Raw genomic sequence first — 12,411 nt, forward strand, 5'->3', positions numbered from 1 at the left:
GGAGCCATCTCCCTCCACACCGCTTATTGTCTGAGATACAGGTGAATCCCACTTTACACGGCGATTGGACAGATGTGTGGCAAGGTGTGAAAGCTGACAGTAAAAAGGGTTTTTTTTCCCCTAAGAATAATCTCAAACACTTTTCGTTAAGTCTAACCACCCGGAGTAGACATGGAAATTCCCTGAATATCCCTGCAGCTGTTGTAACAAACTGCACATATTCAACTTGCTGGCTGATTGAAATGTGACTTCTCAACTTCTCTCAATTTGACTGTTATTCACCATTTCATGCACAAGCACCAATGGCAGTGAGATTCCATGTATGGCACTGGCATTACAATCAGGAGTGGCTTAATTCACTGAATGATGTTTCAGATGATTTCTGACACAATAACGGTGTTAGGTTTACATTCCTCTCAAAAATTAACCTTGATTTTGAGTCCACATTTCCCAAATCTCAGGGAGAGGGCAGGTGAGGGGTTTCATGAAGTCTGAAGCGAGCCAGTTATCAGGGCATGTTGTCCTAAAGCATGGGATTGAACTGCTAACCCTGTAACATGTTTAAGAAAGAGCTAGTGTGACCTGAATAGTGAATTGAGAGAGACAGCCTAGCTACCAGAAAAAAATGTTAGCTTTGTACATTTCCGCAAACCGCCAATGTTACATTTGTAGATTTCACACATATCATATCAACATATCTAAAATGACGTTGTCCTGATGACATGTACATCAACTGACTTTGTCACTGGGATGTGAAGAGAATGGTGGATGGCGTGACACCTAGGCAAGATGCCAGCACCCACTGCTCGAGACCAACCAATAGCAAAAATGGTTGCTTTTCAGCGTGGCGTTTCCAGCAGCTACTTAGCCACCAAACGTGGGTGTTTTGTGGCTGTTTTGTGGCTGTTTTTCCAGTAGGGATCGTGCCAAGAAAAGTAGTTGTTTTTTTACAGAGACATTGATGCTTTTCCTGCCAGAATTGTTACCTATCCATACCCAACTGAAATTTTGTCATAACAAGTGCATGAATTCCTAAATTCTGTCCGAAAACATGTTCTGTGAGGTCACAGTAACCTTGACTTTTGACCACCAAACTCTAATCAGTCCATCTTCAAGTCTGAGTGACGTTTGGGGGAATTTCCTCAAGGCATTCTTAAAATGTCACTTTCACAAGAATGACACAGATGAGGTCACAGTGACCTGGACCCCTTGACCAACAAAATCTAATAAGTTTATCGTTAAGTCCAAGTGAATGTTTGTGCCAAATTTTAGAAATTCCCTCAAGGCATTCTTGAAATATTACATTCATGAGAATAAGGAGGACACAAGGTCACAGTGGCCATCAGTTCATCCCTGACTCCAAGTGGATAACCAAATTTGAAAAAAAAAATCTCACAAGGTTCTTGAGATATTGCATTCATGAGAATGGGAAAGACAGACGGACAGACGGAAGGAAGGACGGACAACCTGACAACATAATGCCTCCTTCCATGGCTATCACCAGCATGGAGGCATTAAATGAGGACAAGACCGAAGTGGTTAAATCCCGGATTTTCCATTAAAGAACAGGTTTTACCCTGTTATGAAAAGACCTCTAGCTCATCATGTCTCTCCAATTAAAAAAGCATTTTTCCAGTTGATTAGTTGTAGTCAGAGCAATTCTAGAAAAGTGAAAAAGTGGAAAGACATTATAACAAAGAGTTGAGGTCTGAAATAACCACACTGCTGCCATCATCACTTATGTTGTTGATATTGTGGAGACTTGACTCAGCTCACTACCAGACATGGTTGGGGATTGAACCTAGGCCAGAGCAGTTCAGTAGTCACTGACCAGTCTCTCCAAATATATATCAGGATGTATCAGGACTGCATGTCTCACATCTAAAGAGACAAGTGTTTTGTTTTTTTTCCCTTTTTGTTAACTGACTCATTTTGACCAACACTGTTAGCTAATAGGCCAGTGGCCAGTCCATTTATCAGGGAGTCAAGCTGTTTTTGAAGCGAGTCTGCTCTCCTCATGCAGTGAGACTTGTCAGCCCTGCTCTGTGTTCACCCACTGCTCTGTGAAATATGGCATGACAGGAACTGCAGAGGTTTTAAACCCGAGTTTGTGACCCTACTTACACAAGAAAGGAATATGGATTTTGACTTCAGGCTTTGAGGCAAGACTCAGCAAGAAAATATGTTTGTGTAACGCCACATAAGGAATGGCTGCACTGGTAGAATGGATTGAATTTATGTGATTTGAAGCACCAACAACATTACAGCTTCTCTTTTATCAGTGATGCAAATAAGAAAATGCCTCAATTCATCTCCAGTTGCTGTGTATTATGGGACACTATGTGCTTTGCACTCCAAAGGTATGGCCATATCTGAGTCTAACATTTACTGTACTTATGAGGCTGACATTTTAGTGCCTTTACTGGAATCTCAGGGCGGTGATGTGAAAATCTCAAGGATTATCACACTATCAAAGCAAATCAAAATGCCTTGTAATCCTGGTTCAGTGACAAAATGCCAATGCAGTGCGGAGCGTTCCCTCCCTGGCTTCAGCTGCTGAGCTCCTGACAGCTCTCCTGTCAGCAGAGGAGGCCGTCACACTGGCCAGCAGCACGAATTGATGACTCAACATGTACCCCTGCTCTTTTGTCATATAATGTGGAAAGTCTCAGAGAAACACTGAATAAATATGTTGTATCCTTACATCTCAGCAGGTGACACAGCCTTTAATTATACTTTAAGCTACTAAAAAGAACTTGGATTGACAAATACTTTGTTTAAAAAAGTAGTTCCTAAAAAAAAAAAAAAAATCCCCTTAAAATAATTGGAGGCCAGCTTGTAGGCTAAAATATTTTACCAATATCTAATTTAACCTTTTGATGCCGAGAATGCTCGATAGGGGTGGGCAGATTGATATCAAAATATTAAAGGGACATTGTGTAGCGTTTTCAGTTGTTTACTGGCAAAAATTGATGTCTGCATTCATGAGTATGTCATCATTGGTGTATTATTACCTCCACCAATAATCTGACTTATTCTCGTAAAAGGAGAATTTCGGATTTGTCTGTACATTGGGCAGGTAAGTCGTATGGGGGGTTCAATAACGTTTCGCCATCTTGAAAATACATCCACCAGCAAGGGACATAAAGCACTACCAGGATACAGCCCTGCCTTCTGCATTTTCGTTGACAGCAAGGCCATCACTGCGTGACTGAGAAGCCGAAGGAGAGGAGCAAGAGGCGCATCGCTACTACCCCGGCAAATTTGAAAGCCTGCACTACTGCAGCATAACAAAGTCCCACTCTTTGAGCATAATGCATGATCATGCATATGCAGCATAACGGGAGACGGAATCCTCATCACCAAGAAAGCACAAAAGGGAATCAAAAAGGCATCACGTGGAGGTGTCGGTAGCATAGTGGATAGTGCCAGCGCCCCATGTACAGAGGCATTGCCTCGCTGCAGCAGCCGCGGATTCAAATCCAGCTCGCGGCCCTTTGCTGCATATCAGTCCCCACTCTCTCTCTGTCTCCCCCTTCACTAACTGTCCTGTCATTAAAGGCAAAAAGCCCACAAAAATAATCTTTAACAACAAAAAAAAAAAAAAAAGGCATCGTGACCGGCGAATTCAAAAGACGAGGGTCAACATCGGGGTAGCCTTTCCCAGGTAGAGAGAGCTGCTGAAGGAGAAAGGTTAACAGCGCAGTGTTGCGAGGGGAGGGATGAGGCATGTGAGGCTGAGCCACTCGTCAGTTGTCAAAAGACAAGACATGATTGGTTTGTTTCGATTTACACCCACCCCAACAGTCCTACGTTGTACACATTGTGTGTGTCTGTGTAGGAGCCTGAATGAATACTCCATGAAGTATTGGATGACGTGGTTTCATCAATGTTATCATAGCTTTTTGGTACACAGCGGCTAGCGTTGTTGGAATACGCGTTTGACACAGTGAGGTGCTAGAGTGCGCTATCCGTTTGAATGCAATATACGATTTCAATGTTAGACAGGAGAAATTTCTACACACTGTGGCTTTAATAGTAATAGTAAATACTACCTTTTTTGAAGATCGATTCTAGCGTCACTAGGATTGATACCAAAAAAAGAAATACTTTCTCTCTTCTAAGTCATACTTATTTGTACGATTTGTATTTGAGTAAAACTTTCAGTGCAAATAACATTACGTTGTCTTGAATATATCTAGAGCATATTCTCTTTGCTTCTCCACTGCTTTTGTGTTGTCTGCACTAAACATAAGCGCCACACTGACACAGACCACCGCAGCACCCACCCTGACAAGTTACATCCAACACACAATAGCAGTGATGGCTTAGTGAAAGTGAAATAAACCACGAGAAACAGAACTTGGAGCTGCAACTGAAAAGGAGAAGCAGGGAAAATGCCTTAGCATCCATACCCAAAACACAGACAGAGGCCAGTGAGTCTTTTCAGAGAGGCTCAGACAAAGAATATCAGTTATGTAGAAGTAAAATTAATATTGTAGTCAAATCAGATCTTCAGCATTGGTTAATGTTACATTCCAAACAGTAATTGGTCAACATTAGCTGTTACTTTAGCAGATTGATAATTCAACTCATACAGTAAATCATGATACACTCCTTTCACCAACATTAAAGTACATTAGCCACTTTTTAAGGTATCGGTATTGGTATTAGTATTGGTATAGATATTGGCAATTCTGCCCCTGTGCTACTTGGTATTGGATTGACACCAAATTATGTGATTTCGCCCACCCCTACTGCTCAATGCACCTCAAAACACAAGCACATAAAGAAAACTCATACAATTAGACCAAACACAAGCAGAGGAAGAAAACATCTTCCAAACTCTATTAAATAATCTACATTTAGATGTGCTTGTGTTATATTTATTTGAAGTCTTTTTAATGAGTCGTATGTGTTGTCAAAGTTTTGAAGACAGTTGTTTGTTTGTTTGTTTGTTTCTACATTTACTTGCCATCATCTCATCTTTTGAGTCCATAAATCTCTTTTACTTTTTATAATTAAAAACAGCAACCTCCAGGGCTGAAAAATTAAGCCAACACGGCTCCAGGAGCCAGTCATTCCCCATAGACCCCCATGTTAAAATGGCAAACTCAAATAAACATGTTTACAGCCTGGTTACAAAAAATGCTTTTGGTCTCGAAAGCTAATTTCAACATTCATGACAACTATACGGACATATTACATACACAATGCTAAAATGTTTGTTGTACACTTTTCAATTACAGATTTATCCTCATTCTCTTTCTGCTAAAACAACCCGAACCTTTGAAATCAATTTTGTGTGTTGGTTGTGGTGATCAGTCTCCATTTTATTGGTAGTAATCAAACTGATAAAAGGCTCATTGATATTCAGTTAAAAATAAACAAAAAAGATTGACACTTAGCCATTCTGCAGCAAAACTGGGGGAAAAAAACCCTGCAAATATCCTGTGGGGGTTGAGTGTTGCCTTGCATTTTTTCATTCAGCCCCTTCCTCTTTAGAATCCCCTGTAGATAGAACTATGTCTATTGTACCCCATAAAAGCCCATTTTTATTTTCTTTACACCATTATTTTTAAGTTGTGTTTCCTTGAATAGACATTCTGCAGCGACAGCAGTGAAATGGGATGAGATTTAGTACACACACATTGCATGTGCCTTGGCCTGCTGAGCTACCACGACAGCCAGAAGCCACATTTTAGTGAAAATCAGCATCTTCCAAACTGCTTTTTCCCCTGCTGTGTGTACATGACGTAAAGGAGATCTTAAAAAGGAAGCCCTGGGCTTCATGGTGACAAAACCAATTAGCGTAAAAGCCACGTACATGCAACTGCATGGGAATGAATCCCAGCTCATTTTATGCTGTCATGGCTTTCCCTCTTTCCTTTCTTGTCTGTCTCTACAGTGTAACATCACAGAAAGATGAAGTAAAACATTCAAAAGGGGCAAACAACCCTGCTCTCATTTGAAGTAACTAAAGATATGTCTGTGAAGGGGTATAAAACTCAGTTTAAGAAGGCATAAACAAGGTGTGAATTGGTCTTGGAGGCCAATGACTGATACTCACATTTTAGACCAATATTTAATTTCTAACCATTAAACGGGACTATTTAGTCCCCATAAATGCCCACAAAGTACTCTCTCAAGATTATCTCCTGTTTCAGCATTGGCATTAAGAGTCAATTTAATCATGGTTTAGTTGCCAAAAGAAGAAAATGTATAGGGGAAACTAGAATTACTGCCACGTGATTGTTTGCCTCCAGGCACCAGTGAAGCTGCACGTACAGTTTATATTCATTTCTGTGAAAACATGGATGCTTCACACCCATCTTCCCCCTGGCAGCACAGAAGATCTATACAATCAGCATAGTTTCAAAGTGGACACCCAAGATTAGTGTCACCAACTCAGTATCTGCCCAAATGTCTCCTCTTCTGTTCCTGAGGTATGACGTTGAGTAATGGCTAGAAAACATTATGATGTCACAGTGAAGTTGACCTTCTATGTGAAATTTTGTCATAATTAGCATCTGAATTCTATATGTTTTGAAAGGTCAAACCTTCGACCAAATGCCATTCAGTTCATCCTTTAGTCCACATGGAAGTTTGTGCTAAATTTGAAGAAATTCCCTAAAGGTGTTTTTGATATCATGTTCATGAGAACGAAACAGAAGCAAGGTCACAGTGACACACCAATCAAAGGTCAGGGTGAACGATTAACTTATTACTTAACAATTACTTAAGTTACTTAACTTAAATTACCACTAATCAGTTCATAGTTGAGTCCAACACTGTGCGTACCAAACATAATGAAATTCTCTCAAGTTGTTTCTGATATGTGGTGTTCATGAGAGTAAGACAGACATGGTCACAGTGACCTTGACCTTTGACCTATGACCACCAAAATCTAATAAGTTCAGCCTTGAGTCCAAGAGGACAGTTGTGCCAAATTCAGGGGGAAAAACAAACAAACAAAAAAAAACTTTGGGGCATTCTTGAGATATCAAACTCATTTTTCTGTAGAACATTATGATGTCACTGTGAAGTCGACATTTTATATCCAAAAGGTCCAAGGTCATCACTTCAGAATTTTTAAGACATTTGTGTAAAATTGTGTCATAATTAGCATATGAATTCTTGAGTTATTGGCAACAACAAGTTTTGTGAACTTGACCTTTGACCATTAAAATGTAATCAGTTCATTCTTGAGTCCATGTGGATGTTTGTACCAAATTTAAAGAAATTATCTCATAGCGCTCTTGAGATAGATCTTGTTCACAAAAACGGGATGGATTGACACATTGAACATGACACTGAACATTTTGCTGATTTGTTGCTCATGATCGCAGTCTATCTGAACAAACTGCTTTACAATGTTGGCTGAGAAACATTTCACAGATGTTAAGAATTCTTTGATGAGGCAGACTTATGTTTCCCCAAATGTTATCTGATAAAGCAGATATTCAAATACTGTATGGTATACTATGTACAGTACTATATAAACTATAGTTTTTAGGAGAAGCATTTAAATGATAAACCTACACACACACACACACACACACACACACACACACACACACACACACACACACACAAAAAGTCTTCAGGGTAGAGTAGATGCACCAACATGTGTCACACTGTGATAACAACATGTGAATTCCATTCAGCATAACTCTGTCACAAACAGAAACACTACTTCTGCCTTCATGAATATTAAATGTCACTAAATGTCACAAACATGGTTGACTTTCAAACATCTAACTGTATAAGTGTGTGTGTGTGTGTGTGTGTGTGTGTGTGTGTGTGTGTGTGTGTGTGTGTGTCACTGTGTACATGTTTGGTTGGGGAAGCTCTCAGGGCAGCGTATCTGCCATGGACCTCAGGAGGCGACAACATCAATGAAGACTGTGTCGGTGAGGAGCTCATTAGCCACAAGACAGATCTAAAGTATGGTGGAGAAAAGCATGCTGTGGAATTATTTACACAACCAGAACATACAGTATACTGACTCATGCTCATAATCGCCATGGGGGACATGTTGCGAGCATGTTACTCCCCCCAGTGTATGAAAGAGGGAAATTTGTCATCCATCGATAGAGGTTCAAGCTCATACTTCTCTGCGTTTAATTACACAGCGTCAGATGTAGGCAGCATTCATTGTGCTTGTTTTCAGATCATTGAGTGGCCTTGCCCCATCATACATTAATGACATTCTAACCCCTTACACCCCTGCCCGCACTCTCAGATCTGCAGACCAGCTATTCTTATCAGTTCCTCAAACAAGGCTTAAGACAGAGGGTAGTAGGGCATTTGACATAAGGGCTCCACAACTGTGGAACAACCTGCCATTGGGAATCCAATATTCCAACCCCAAGTTTGATTGTCCACTGCATTTCTTTTCATACTGTGTTTTTCACACTTCATTTGCAGTCACTTTTCAGACTGTCAAATAGAACCAGTTGGTTAAGATGGAAGTGGGAGTGTTTCCATTTCTAGTTCAGGGAAGTTTCTCTTCTTGGCCGTATTACACCTCTCCATGTCGTAAACTCTTGACTCCAAACACAGAATATATTGGGGCAGGTAATTTAAATGACGACTGTTTCAGCTGCCACATTTATTAATTTCCACACTGTGATTGGTGAGATACAAAACACACACAAACTCTATCATTAGATGATTACTCTACTCGGATCTGTACTGGTTTGTAGATTAATATATGAGAGCCTCAGGTTTTGAGAAGACTGCATCATTAAGATATGAGAGGGCACCAGAATCATCCATGCGCTCCATGCTAACACTTTAGATTAGATTTCTAAAGAAATTGATTTAAACAATTATATACAAATAAAAAAATGCATACTGTAGCTTTAATCTAGCGAATAAACAAACAAAGGTGCAACCATATAACTTCAATCACTAGAACAAAGACGTAATGAAGGGCTCCTTCAAGATTTTTCTTTTCAAATGATCCAAGGTAATTCTGTCAGTATACATAAACCTAAGTGTCTCTCTTTCACAGCTGGAAATGAGAGAGCTACAAAATCAATGGATTCAATTGAGAGGTGCTTCAGAGAAAGCCACTTGGACAAGATGATGAAGGTGACTGGCAGTGGACCCAGAGGGTAGTTTCTGGCTAAACTATGCTCCATCTAGGAATACAACGGTATGAGTTTTTCATGGTATGATAACCGTCTCAGAAATAATGATTTTACGGTACCTAAGTATTAGATCATTTATATTATTATTAGTCAGAATGAGCCTTAAAGGAATAAAAACCGAAGGTTTATTGTTGACTGAACAAACTTTCTATTACTATGTTTAAAAGGGCTTTCTCCAATGGAAGTATATTTAAAAAGTCTCCCCTTAGAAAATAACAAAGATAAAGGGGAGATTCAACATCTGGTTGTATTTTTTTACCCCATACTTACCATACATAAGTAAATGTAAACGGTATGATAACCATCAACTTTTACATGACAGTATGCCTTGAAACTGGTATATCACTGCAACCCTAGCTCCATCCGCATACAAATTCACAAGATCACTTTAAAATCACTGTATTTTAATTCAAACCACTCGGTCGTACTTAAAAGAGGGAATGTACACAAATAAATCATCAGTCAAAATTGTCATCTGAAGTGTGATATGTGTTTATCCAAAGGTCTGTGGCATGGAAACATTTTAGACCCCCTGAACTGGTTGTCCTAGCCTCATCCTCCACTGAAGTCCCATCTCTAAAATTAGCCTCATGTAGAAAAGGTCAAGTGTGTCTAATTAGCTCTGTGAGGTTGACGTGACTAACTCAACAACATGACTCCATGGCACTAATTGCCACCGGCAAATAAAGAGATGCCATATTGACAACAGGAGAGTTAAGGAGACATGCTGCTATTGGCAACACTGTCACCGGTCTTTCCGCAGAGCGCTCTACCTTTTCCAATTATTGACTGAGAATATTCTTCATCCCTGAATCCTCCTGCTTATACATCATTACCAGCAGGGATCAATCACTGATTATTAAATGAAATGTCCATTAAGGCTGCGGAGTATTTCCATACCGGGCAACGGGCCAGGCAGTGATGCCTGAGGCTGCAGCGGCAGCAGCACAGAGACTGAAGTGAGGCTAACTCAGGCCACGCTGCCGTTTCAAATGCAGCCACTGACTGTGAAGTTAAAGCTCTCTTATTTTTTTCTTTTTTAAAGAATAGCTTGAAGTTTTCTTGACAGGAACCAGCATGTGGGCTTGGGGAACACAGGAGTACACACACACATACCCACAACATCAACCCCCATACACATATATTCTTATGCTCACATATTCAGACATATGATTGTACTCTCAGCCCCATGGTGACACACAGTCATATTTTCTTCTTTTGCCTCTCTTGCTCTGTCACTTTATGTGACTCACTCATTTCTTCTTCTAATCCAATCTGTCCCAATCTCTCTGTCACTCAGTCTCATTCACTCATTCTGTCCTCTAATCCAATCTTCCCATGAGAAATTTAACAGAATTCATACAGGATTTCCCCTTGTTTGGCGGGATTGGCGTCAAAATCATGCATTTGTTTATTTGATGTGAAGCAGCTCTGGAATAAAATACAGCAATTTTCCCATGCCTCTCCATCACTCAGTATTCCACTTCCATGACTTGAAAGCTTCTACCAACACAATCCATTTGAGCGTATTCTGATCCTGTGCCCCTATCAGCATAACATCATCCATCAAAAACCATTACCAATGGCTGCTACAAATGAGAGTATTGTGATCTGCCACAGCTATGGATGAGCTCCGGGTCACTTTGGACAACTAAGATCATCCAAACAGCAAGTTTGTTTCATTTGGATGAAGAAAAAGTCATATATTGTTTCACAGACTTATTTGAGAAAAAAAAGGCTATAATTATGAAGTCAGATGGACTGACAGTAAAAAGGCTTTGTTCAGACTGCCAGGCTAAATCTATTTTTGGCATATCCACATTGTATCCAGATTGATTAAGGAGGTCTGGACAGCAAAAATTTTTTGCAAATCAGATCCAAACCACATTTGGAGTTGGTTTGAATGTGGGTCCAATCAGATTTCTTCACATAGATGTCAGTCCTGATGCTCTGGATGCTCAAATCAGATTTCAAGGTGTCTTTTGCATCACTCGCACCACAACACACAATGATGACGTCAAATCCAAAGCGACTGAAGTGGACAGCAAAAATCCACACTGCTACTGGCAGAGTGCTATGGAGGACAAAATGGAGAACAGTCTGTGGACAGATGCTGGTATAAAATGAAATAAATAACCACAACATAGCAGCACAATTGTTTGGAGTGAAAAATGACAGACCTCCACTTCTCATGTTTCCACATTGGAATGCTGCATTACAGTGGCGGCTGCTGGTCTTTCAAACAGAGGAAGCTCACTTTAAGTTTACATCATAAAATGTGTCATATTGTAGCAAGGCAGTAACTTATAAAAGGAACATTTAATTGAAGCCGTTTTTCAACCACATTCATGCCAAAGAATCACAGCAAAACACACCTCAAAGATTTTCAGATGGGTTTAAACACCTGAACTGTGTACAAACGGTAAAAATGAGCTATATCGCTTATGGAAATAAGGAACTCCAGACGGCACTTCAGGGCTGTACAGTGTGACAATTTTCGGCACATTTGCTAATAAAAATCATTCTGAGTGAAGAGAAATATGTATCCACTCGCACACGTGCAAGGGAGTTGCGCTGGTATCATGTCTAAAAAAAGTGGGGAAAACTAATATTACTGTCTCTTGTCCTATACAAGTACCCGTCCGTTGTTGGGGCAATGCTTCATGGGGGTTGTAGATCTAAGTGTATACTAGGGCTGGGCGATATGGCCTAAAAAAAAATCTCAGATTTTTTCACAACAAATCCGATTCACGATTTAAATCGATTTTTTCCCCTCCTAGTTAAAAAAAAAATATATTTGCGGCCTGGTAGTACATACCTGGGGTCCAAAGCTTTCAGCATGTGAATAAACCCCGGCTTTTCCACGGTAGCCTATATATGGGCACCATACCTCTTGCAATATACATGGCGACTGCATCTGTGATCGCTTTCCACCGGACCCCTTTCTTATCATACGGCAGTGTTTCCCCTACCATTATATTGGATCACAACAGAAGTCATTTAAGGTTACCTTTCCTATAGAACAGGGGCCGTATTCCTAAAGATTCTTAGCGCAAAGAGTTGCTCCTAGTGGCCAAATTCTAAGAAAATTCTTAGAATCATGATGTTTTCTAAGAATTTCCCCTCAAAGTTAAGAGTAGATCCTGGTAAAGATAAAAGGTATTCCTAAAGAATCTTAGCTCTTAAGAGAGCTCCTAAGGTGAGATCTGTTAAGAGCAGGGAGGAGGACTTTTAAGAGGCTTAGGAGTTACTT

General features: G+C 40.1%; 1 protein-coding gene across 1 annotated transcript in view; it reads right to left on the reverse strand.

The window, feature by feature from the left end:
* The window catches only part of nlgn1 (neuroligin 1), a 515,333-nt gene that overhangs the window by 303,273 nt on the left and 199,649 nt on the right, over positions 1-12,411 (reverse strand). The window lies entirely within an intron of this gene.

The sequence above is a fragment of the Epinephelus moara genome, chromosome 10 (genome assembly GCF_006386435.1).
Source record: "Epinephelus moara isolate mb chromosome 10, YSFRI_EMoa_1.0, whole genome shotgun sequence".
In the NCBI taxonomy this organism is placed as follows: Eukaryota; Metazoa; Chordata; class Actinopteri; order Perciformes; family Serranidae; genus Epinephelus; species Epinephelus moara.